The following is an 11,310-nucleotide window of genomic DNA, read 5'->3' as shown; positions in this document are numbered from 1 at the left end:
CAGTACTGGTTCACATTGTACTGGTTCATATAGTACTGGTTCATATAGTACTGGTTCACACATTACTGGTTCATTCAGTACTGGTTCATACAATACTGGTTAACATAGTACTGGTTCACATAGTACTGGTTCACACAGTATTGGTTCACACAGTATTGGTTCACACAGAACTGGTTCCTACAGTACTGGGTCATACAGTACTGGTTCACAAAGTACTGGTTCATATAGTACTGGTTAATACAGTACTGGTTCCTACAGTACTGGTTCATACAATACTGGTTAACATAGTACTGGTTCATATAGTACTGGTTCTTATAGTTCTGGTTCACATAATACTGGTTCATACAGTACTGGTTCCTACAGTATTGGTTCATATAGTACTCAGCTCAGAGAGAATGAGGTGGATATCTGGGTTCTAAACCATGTGTGGGAGTAAATCAGTACAAGCGGGGTTAGTGTGTGTGTGTGTGTGTGTGTGTGTGTGTGTGTGTGTGTGTGTGTGTGTGTGTGGTTGACATGTTTCTTTGTTATTGAAGAGTAAATTCTATACGAGTATGTTCCTAATGACACATTTTAGCCCCTGAATTAAATTGTGTCCCTTGAATTAAAAAAGTACAAGACATGAAACAGATCATGTTATATGAAGAGAAACACTACCAAATATTGTTGACACATTGGAATCCAGCTAAAGATGTTATTTGTTATAAATGGCATCTTATTAATTATTAAGTGATGCCCTACAATTACTACCAAATTCACACACATTGAGAAAACTGTAAAATGGTAATTGCATAGTAATTACCTAATAATTACTATTTTGTTTCTTAGGGATTAATTAAATGTAGCACCATAATATATCATTTAGCACTCGATTGTTATCACTTGTGTTGAATTAAGGAATAACTAATTGTTAATAACATGAATGAATAACATTTGGAAACCTCTATTTATTCAGATCATTTTAAAACCATGTGGACTAGCAACAGAAGTGTGCGAGTTTCTTCTTTTTTCCCCTCGTGTTATTCAACTGTTACCATGCACCTGCAACAGAGATGTGCGAGCGCCTTTTGAATGGTAAAACCACGTGAACTATTACACCTATAGTTTGAATGTGAAGAAATTGAACGTTGACTGTATAGAGCAGCATGTTTTGTTTGTCTTTATTTTTCATCCAAAGAACCAGCTTGAGATACTATGATACTGAATGTTTTTGGGGCCTATATCTACGTTTTTGGGGTAATAATATCTATGTTTTTGGGGCCGTCTATATCTATGTTTTTGGGGCCTATATCTACGTTTTTGGGGCCTATATCTATGTTTTTGGGGCCTATATCTACGTTTTTGGGGCCTATATCTATGTTTTGGGGCCTATATCTATGTTTTTGGGGTCTATATCTATGTTTTTGGGGCCTATATCTATGTTTTTGGGCCTATATCTATGTTTTTGGGACCTAAGTTTAGTAAAAAATAATAATAATAATTATTGGCCTATACCATTTAAAAACATCTTGCCTAGCAGTCTTGATTGAATGGGGACCTCACACAGCAATCCTATTACTTATTCTCTATTGGGCTTGAGTGACTCTGGAAATGTCCTTTAACCCTTATGGATCATATTAGAGATGAAGCCGTGTTCTGTTCTAGCCTATGATAAACAAAAGCCAGACTTTATATGGTTAAAACAGGCCCACCCAGTCAGTTACTGCTCTGTGGTGCCACGGTCTCCCCCTCCCATGACCTCTGACCCCTAATTTAATGTCACCCCCGAGGCGCTGGTAAATTGACCCCCTCGGAGATGGACGCACAAGGACCCTCTGTTTGCGTTGTCGGAGGAGGGGGGGAGTGGACGAGTGGTCCAGACGCCTTGGCTAGGGGTTGACAGGGAGGGACACTGGGGTGTCCAGATGCCTTGGCTAGGGAGTGACTGTGAGGGACAGTGGGGTGTGTCCTCTATTCTATCCTTCTATCCTTTCTTCTCCTCTTCCTTTCCTGTCCTGTCCCTGGTGCTGTTGCCACGGCGCCTGGCAGATGTCACCAGGTGGTGGCACCTCTGGTAGCCGGGTGACAGCCAGCCAGAGCCCATGGTTTATGTGTCTATCACTTAGAGCTCTGCTACCCGACCCGAGTCTGATGGGCCCCGGCATTTTACAACGGGTTAGGGCTGGATAGGGCCTGTTTATTCATCAATAACGAGGGTACGGACAGGGCTCGGGTATCACTAGATTGATCACTAACATTTGGAAGCTGAGCCCTTTGTGCGTGCTCTTCTGCGTTGTGCAGTCATTTCCGACTAAGATCATAACATGGTGTCAGACGTGCTTCAACCTCGTCAAATATAAAACAGGAGAGAATATATTTCACAGGAAAGAATAATGTTTCTTGAGTTTTGTCGGAGTTTAGAGTGACGAAAAGTAGCTAACAGCTAACCGCTCTCTCATGTCTCTTCATTGAGCAGAGCAGTCCAAGCGACGTCGTTGCTATGGATACTCACAGACCCAGAGCCACCATGAGCAGAGTGCATGCAGAGTGAGCTGCGTGCAGGGAGCGAGTGACAGACAGAGAGGAGCAGCTAATGGATTTACTAACGGAGGAAGTTATTTCTGATTTTGGGTTTTGGGCGGGGCTGGGCCTGAAATTTGGCAGAAGCAATCGAGCCTGGGCAGGGCCTGAAGGTCGCGGCCTTTGGGTAGGGCTCGGGATTAAAATCCATGCCCATGCAGGGCTCTAATGTCACTGTGTGTGTGTTTGTTTGTGTGTGTGTGTATGGGTGAAGCTTATATTTCAAAGACACTATGCTACACTAATAAACTGTTCTGAGATCAGAGTTAGGTTCACAGCTATCATTCAGATTCACATTGACAAAATACCCAAACACAGATTTGAGGGTTAAGTCCAAAATGGCACACTAATCCCTAAATAGTGCACTACTTTTTGACCAGCAGTGCAAGAAGTAGTGCACTATTAAGAGAATAGGGTGCCATTTGGGATGTCACCAATACGTGTCAGATGAGTGGCTTGAATCTGAGTGCGTCAGCCTTCTATAAATCCTCGTATAAATCCTCATCTGTGCAGTCGAATCACTGATGTGTCCATGCATGCAGAGCTATGGTCGTCATTACCACTAACGAGGATCATTTCTATTCATGTATTCCTCTCCTATCTTATATTCGGCATTTATGTGTTTCTATGTTGAACCGTTAATCAGCTGGTCCAGTTAATTAGGTGTCACTTTTCCATTTACAGTAAATAACATAACGACAAGACGTGTGATAGTTTAGGTACCAATGGTTTGAGTACAGAGTTCCATATCTTTCCATGTAATGTCTCTGTGAATCTCAGATAAACTCATCTGAAATAGGACTGTGAATAAATACCATCTGAAAAATACCAGTTATAAGGTACCTCTACATTTTCATTTGTTATTTTATTTAACTAGGCAAGTCAGTTAAGAACAAATTCTTATTTACAATGACTAGGAACAGTGGGTTAACTGCCTTGTTCAGGGGCAGAACGACAGGTTTTTTACCTTGTCAGCTCGGAGATTCGATCTTGCAACCTTTCAGTTACTGGCCCAACACTTTAACCACTAGGCTACCTGCTGCTCCGTATACTACATACGTACGTATACCATGCTGTGAGACCACAGCTGTCAAGGGCAATATAAATGTGATCCATAACTGTCAAATCATTACTGTTACACACAGTTTCCCTTGTGTTAGAACTGATGTTCCTCTAAAATGGGCCTCGGGACATTGCGAAGAAACAGTTTGCCATGGTAATGTAACGGAGGAAGGGCAGAAGAGAGAGGAGAGGAGAGGGGAAGAGAGGGGAGCGAGCGAGGGAATTCCAATTCGACGGCTTCGAGGCTGCCACCTTCTTCTCCAGATGCCGTCGCCATGGCAACAACAGGCTGGGAACCTGACCTTTGACCCTGCCTGGGGTCTGTACTGAGGGTCGCCGGCTGACCCCTGCTGTTTGTACAGAAAGTCCCGCGGGCCACGAGAGAAAGAAGGGGGGCCGGGGTGGGAAGGGACATCTGCTGGCATCTGGTGTGTGTGTGTGTGTGTGTGTGTGTGTGTGTGTGTGTGTGTGTGTGTGTGTGTGTGTGTGTGTGTGTGCGTGCGCGCTTGCACATGTTAAATTATTTCTGTTATAGTGTACTCTTGTGTATGTACTGTGTAGTTAGTGTGTCATGAAGCACATCGGCGCTGTATTACTCAGCTTTACTCCTGACTGCAAACTTAATTTGACTTTTTTTTAACGTTGGTGTTTTTTATTGGGCTAGACAACTCCCTTCATTCATGATCACACTAACTCCACACAGACATATTCTATATGTATCCATGCCCATAGCAAGGCTAGGTGCCAAAACCACTACTGCCATTTACTGAGTAATGTCTTTTTCCCACACCCTCAGCTACACTGATGACAAAGTTGTTCCTGTCAATCAAACTGATACTCTCAATCCTGATTGGACAACATCTCACTCTCTCTCATTAATGTGATTGGATAACTCTCTCTGTGAAATGAATGAGATTGGTCAAGTCTCTCTCTCTCTCTCTCTCTCTCTCTTTCTCTCGCTCTCGCTTCATGACTCCTCATACCTAGGCTCCACCTCTCTGCTCTCTTTGTGCCAATGGTTTAGGGGTTAAGGAGCAGCTCCACACTAACATGGCTTGCCTATCTCTTTCTGATGATTGTGTCCCAAATGGCATCCTATTCCCTATATAGTGCACTACTTTTGCCCAGACCTCTACGAGCCCTGTTTAAAAGTAGTGTACTGTGAAGCAATAGGGTGCCTTTTGGGACGTATCCATGGTCTCTGAACATACTGACACCATCATAACATGAAGGAGGATTTCTGGGAGTGATGATCCGTTATTGCCGAGCACAGTAGACCGGTATGCAGAGAGAGATACATGACCAGTACATTACACCCAGTTTACACGGGGGGCGTCCAAAATGGCAACCTATCCACTTAATAGCGCACTACTTTTGTCCGGCACCTGGTCAAAAGTAGTGCACTACAAAGGGAATAGGTTGCCATTTGGCAAGCACTCAATGGCTCTGCTCCAAGATCTGTGTGGGTTTGTGAGTCCTACTGTATGAAAGGGCCTTAAGGGGAGAGTGAAGGGTGATGTGCACATACAGTTGAAGTTGGAAGTTTACATACACCTTAGCCAAATTATTTTAAGAATGTGAAATATTTTAAGAATGTGAAATGTCAGAATAATAGTAGAGGGAATGATTTATTTCAGCTTGTATTTATTTCATCACATTCCCAGTGGGTCAGAAGTTTACATACACTCAATTAGTATTTGGTAGCAATGCCTTTAAATTGTTTAACTTGGGTCAAATGTTTCAGGTAGCCTTCCACAAGCTTCCCACAATAAGTTGGGTGAATTTTGGCCCATTCCTCCTGACAGAGCTGGTGTAACTGAGTCAGGTTTGTAGGCCTCCTTGCTCGCAAACCCTTTTTCAGTTCTGCCCACACATTTTCTATAGGATTGAGGTCAGGGCTTTGTGATGGCCACTCCAACACCTTGACTTTGTTGTCCTTAGGCCATTTTGCCACAACTTTGGAAGTATGCTTGGGGTCATTGTCCATTTGGAAGACAATGAAGACATAACGATGGTCATTATGGCCAAACAGTTCTATTTTTGTTTCATCAGACCAGAGGACATTTCTCCAAAAAGTACGATCTTTGTCCCCATGTGCAGTTGCAAACCGTAGTCTGGCTTTTTATGGTGGCTTTTGGAGCTGAATGGCCTTTCAGGTTATGTCTATGTAGGACTCGTTTTACTGTGGATATAGATACTTTTGTACCAGTTTCCTCCAGCATCTTCACAAGGTCCTTTGCTGTTGTTCTGGGATTGATTTCCACTTTTCACACCAAAGTACATTCATCTCTAGGAGACAGAACGCGTCTGCTTCTTGAGCGCTATGACGGCTGCGTGGTCCCATGGTGTTTATACTTGAGTACTATTGTTTGTACAGATGAACGTGGTATCTTCCGGCGTTTGGAAATTGCTCCCAAGGATGAACCAGACTTGTGGAGGTCTACAATATTTTTTCTGAGGTCTTGGCTGATTTCTTTTGATTTTCCCATGATGTCAAGCAAAGAGGCACTGAGTTTGAAGGTAGGCCTTGAAATACATCCACAGGTACACCTCCAATTGACTCAAATGATGTCAATTATCCTATCAGAAGCTTCTAAAGCCATGACATCCTTTTCTGGAATTTTCCAAGCTGTTTAAAGGCACAGTCAACGTAGTGTATGTAAACTTCTGACCCACTGGAATTGAGTTACAGTGAATTATAAGTGAAATAATCTGTCTGTAAACAATTGTTGGAAAAATTACTTGTGTCATGCATGAAGTAGATGTCCTAACCGACTTGCCAAAATTATAGTTTGTTAACAAGAAATTTGTGGAGTGGTTGAAAAACGAGTTTTAATGACTCCAACCTAACTGTATGTAAACTTCTGCCTTTAACTGTATATGCTGTGTATGCTGTGTATAATTACAGTATGTAACACATATCCCTACATTCATACAGAATACAATCCCTCACCTTTGGCTATTTATAGTGTCTTCTCTCTACATAAGAGGAATCTATCTGTTTGACGGTTTCACTATTTCTCAAAATCTTCATAGGGCCATGTAGTTTACAGTGTCAGGGTGTAAAACGCACACACACACACACACACACACACACACACACACACACACACACACACACACACACACACACACACACACACACACACACACACACACACACACACACTAATCTCTCTGGCCTCCTATCCTTTATAGGTCTCTTTATAGAGCAGCAAGGCCTGTTGGGACCTCAGGGGACTAGGACCAATGAGGGAGGTGGGGGAGTGGCCAGGGCCCACAGACACTTCCTGTCTGTAATCAATGTTCCAGGTGTAATGGATGCCATGTGACAGCTACACACACACACACACACACACACACACACACACACACACACACACACACACACACACACACACACACACACAACCAAACACACACACATACATGGGTCGGCCCACTATAACGTCTTGTCCAGCCACAGTGTGTGATGTTAAACATACGGCCCAGCCGCCTGGCAAGCCCATGTATTACCACTGGGGTTAATGTCAACACAACTAGGAGTATAAAGACTTGGATGAATGAGGCAAAGCTATGATATTACACAGAGTGTCTCTGTGTGTATGTGTGTGTGTGTGTGTGTGTGTGTGTGTGTGTGTGTGTGTGTGTGTGTGTGTGTGTGTGTGTGTGTGTGTGTGTGTGTGTACTCTTGAAAAATACTGATCTCTCTCTCTTTCATGCTGTAAAGACGTAGACTAACTTAGTGACAGCTTGATGGTTGTCAGATTGAAGAGTCTCTCCTGTAAGCCCACTGTCAAGGGTGTTGTTTTCTAATTAGCTACTAATTAATACAGCTGTTGTAGCCTGGGCCCAGTCACAAATTGACACAATACAACTACTGGTAAGAACCAAAACCATCCAAGTGAAACAGGAAGTCTTCCCAGACTAGATCCGTCTAGAAGAGGATTTCTACCAGGATCTCTTCCATGGGCTAGAACATCTGTTCATTATTCCATGTAATTGTGTGTCTGGATATTTTCAACATTAAAAAAAACTTGAGAACAGTCATTTCGATACTACTGTACTACCAGCTTGATGTTGAAAATTTGTTCTTTTTAGTTCATGAAAAAGTAATCAAGTCAATCAAATATCGCCCAATTCATACATTTAGATTAAAAAAAGCATTTTAAAATCGAATTCAGAAATGTTTCATTTAGAAACTATTGATTATGCAATTATTTGTTATGAGGAGCTTTCATCTAATTATGTTTTAATCTATGTAAAAGATCAACACCGTAGCCAGGATAGTATACATACAGATGAATGGGAGGCATCCCATATTAGAGATGAATAAAAAAAAATAGCAAGCAGCCACTGTAAAGGCTAAAATGGATATTTCTGTAGAGGGAAGCATGGCAATACATTGAATAATGTCAGCAGATTGGGCATTTACATTATATTTCATCTGCTGGGACAGACCCTATCTGTCTCTTAGCTATGGAAGGGGTATGATATTATTGTTTTAACAGCTTGTGACACAGGGTTTTAATAGAAATGACGGATGCCGTGTTTTCATAGCGCCGAAAGATCCTCGCCACTTACCACTGATAACTCAGGTGGTGCGTTAACCCTGCCACTCGACAACCACATTATTAAACGTTCCTGGCTGAAATATGAAGTGGAGGAGAAATGGATGTGATTATTTCTCTCTCTAATGCTTCATATTTATCTCTGTGTATTAATCTGGTCATGGATAATTGTACATTTTCATTTTCACACACACACACACACACACACACACACACACACACACACACACACACACACACACACACACACACACACACACACACACACACACACACCTAGCATAATACTACACTAGTAATATTGTCAATATAGTGTACTTTTGGCCATGTAATGTAACACATAACATTACTGTTTTAAATCAACTAATGTAGGCTTTACAGACTCAATGAAAGTCTACAGCTCAGAAAATGCGGGCTTCGAGGCCCCTCAAAATGTGTCCAGATCTGTCCAGAGTATTATCATGGAAATGGTGTCAGAAAACATGCAGTGAATTCATTATCATGCCTTTATTAAGATCCAATTTACATAGAACTACAAAGACAAGCTGGCAAAGGATCCAGACATGATTTACATGTGTGTGCCTCTTATGCATTGAGTTTGTGTGTGTGTGTGTGTGTGCGTGTTTGTGTGTGTGTATATTTATGTGTGTGTATCTTCAGCTTGTACAGTATGTTATAAACCGGAATCATGTTTCTTGTCATTTATGGGGAAGTTAACATGCATGTGATGGGGCCTTTGTGTTTGTGTGTATGTATGTATGTATGTATGTATGTATGTATGTATGTATGTATGTATGTATGTATGTATGTATGTATGTATGTATGTAGGTAGGTAGGTAGGTAGGTAGGTAGGTATGTACGTATGCGTGCGTGCGTGTTTGCGTGTGTGTGTTTGCCTTTAAGGTGTGTAAATCTGTCGTTTAGGTGATTGCATTTCTCTATGCGGATGCGAGTAAGCGTTTATCTGTGCTCTGCAAGAGGAAGGCGTGTGAAAATGCTGATGCAATGTGTGTGTGTAAAAGTCCCATGAAACTGATTGCACGCTTACCAAAGCATTTGATACGGACAATACAAAATGCATAAAAACAACCATTTTGGCAAGCCTCTTGCGAACCACAGATCCCATAGTAGAGTTCCTGTAGTCGAGTGTAGCAGCATATCAAAGCGCCTTCATTAATTCTGAGTGTGTGTCGGATACGTCACGATCCCTGCTCTTGAGACAGCCCGGGCCTCATCAGAATAAATGTGTGTTAACAGTGCATTTATTCATGAATATACCTGAGATGGATAAAAGGTTAGTTCTTAGCATCACTAAAGTGTAGGAGACTACTAGATTGGCATGGTCCAAAACTGGGATGAGTACCAATCATTGCTGACCAGTCCAGAGCAAATTAAAGGGACAGTTCACCCTAAAATAAACATTTCACAGACGCTTTCCCAGCTCAAATGTAGTTTAGGTATGGACCATAAGACTCCATATCTCACTCTATCGGTTCCTTAGGTCCCCGTATGCAATACCATACATCTACAGGATTGGGAATGAAGGGAAACATAGGCACCATCTAATTACATTTGAAATGGTCATCAACCCAATCATCATGCGCGCTATAGGGCTACAAAAACGTTGGTGCTGTTCCCTAAACCAAGAACACCATCATCTATCCCTAAACCTACAGACCCAGGTCTTAGTCTAGTTACTCTTCTAACATACTACGAAGCGGAAGGTAAAGTGTTAATGCCGATCGGCAGCCATCAGTTTAATCATAATCAGGAGGCTAAAGAGGAGTAATGGAACTCAGGCTCCGGGCCGCGCTTGTGTTCCGCCGTAGATTAGCCGCTGATTTGCATAGCGCCTTCCTTCATCCCGGTAGCGGTGGAGACAGGTTGTCCTCCTCGGACACAGTCAAGCGTAGCCCCCGGAGCCGCTTTGACAAATGGATCTGCGCAGCGCTTGTCTTTGGGCTGGAGGGACCGGGGGGGGGGGGTGGAGGCGTGGATGGGGTAGTGGTGTGGACAGTGATTGATAGCCGACGTGGCAAATAGTGCAGAACTTTTTTTTAATAGGAGTACAAGAGGTGTTTAAAAATCGCAGTAATGGAGAAATATGGAGCCGCGGGAGGGAGGGAATGGGAGGAAGGGATAGGAGGGAAGGTGGGGGGGGGGGTGAGGAAAGGGAGGGGGATGGGGCAGGGTGAGAAGATTTGATTTAAAAAGATGGGTTTTTGACTGGTTTTCTCTGTTGACTTTTGAGAGGCGTGTTTCTGTGAGTGTGTGTGCGTGCGTGTGCGCTACTGTGTCACTCTCTTGTTGTATCAATTGAACATATTTTGCTGAACCAAATGGAACTTTTCCATTCCATGTCAGTTGATCTTGGAAACAATCCCAGTTGTCAAGATGTGATGGGATGTTGACACTAGCTGAGAGTGGTGACAGTGCTTTGTATATTAAGCAGCAGCTCTAGCAGGCTCAGATTCGATTCTGAAACCAGATGTTTGGCCTATCTGCCCATCAATGGAGAGGAAGTGCCAGTTAGCTCACCTATTACATGTAGAAAAGGGAAAAAAACTCTCCTGGGAATCTACGTGGTTTGTACTTTTATGCTTTCAACTAGTGTTATCCACTATCTTGCCAATTCCAACGCCATCACTGTTGTCATTACCGTCACTGTGATCATTACCGACATTCGCACAGCCGTTAGTGTTACCAGCATCTTTCTATCGTCACAGCTTTGACCATGAACGATGTTACTGTAGGAACATCATCATCATCATCTTCATGAGTTATTGCGGCGCTGATACAGCTCGATTACCCACAATTTGAAATGGGAAGTGGCTATTTAGGTAAGCGGAAAAGAAGGACCATTCCACAGTCTGACTGAATGGGTGATCCACTGGGCAGGGCCTGGAGGTATTGAAGGAAAATAGAATAGTAACAAAACAGAAAATACGTCACTGCCAATCAATAAAGGATGCTCTGAATTGGTTGTGTCAAACGTGATACAGACATGACCATCGCTGCAAGAGGAGAATAGGAGAATAGAAACCGGGGGGTAGTCCGATGCATTATTCCCCACTCCCATTGTAACCGGTAACACTGGTGCATATTGGACCTGACTGGA

Source organism: Salmo salar, chromosome ssa03 (genome assembly GCF_905237065.1).
Source record: "Salmo salar chromosome ssa03, Ssal_v3.1, whole genome shotgun sequence".
Taxonomy (NCBI): domain Eukaryota; kingdom Metazoa; phylum Chordata; class Actinopteri; order Salmoniformes; family Salmonidae; genus Salmo; species Salmo salar.
The sequence above is the reverse complement of the archived record's forward strand: the minus strand, read 5'-3'. Positions refer to the sequence as shown.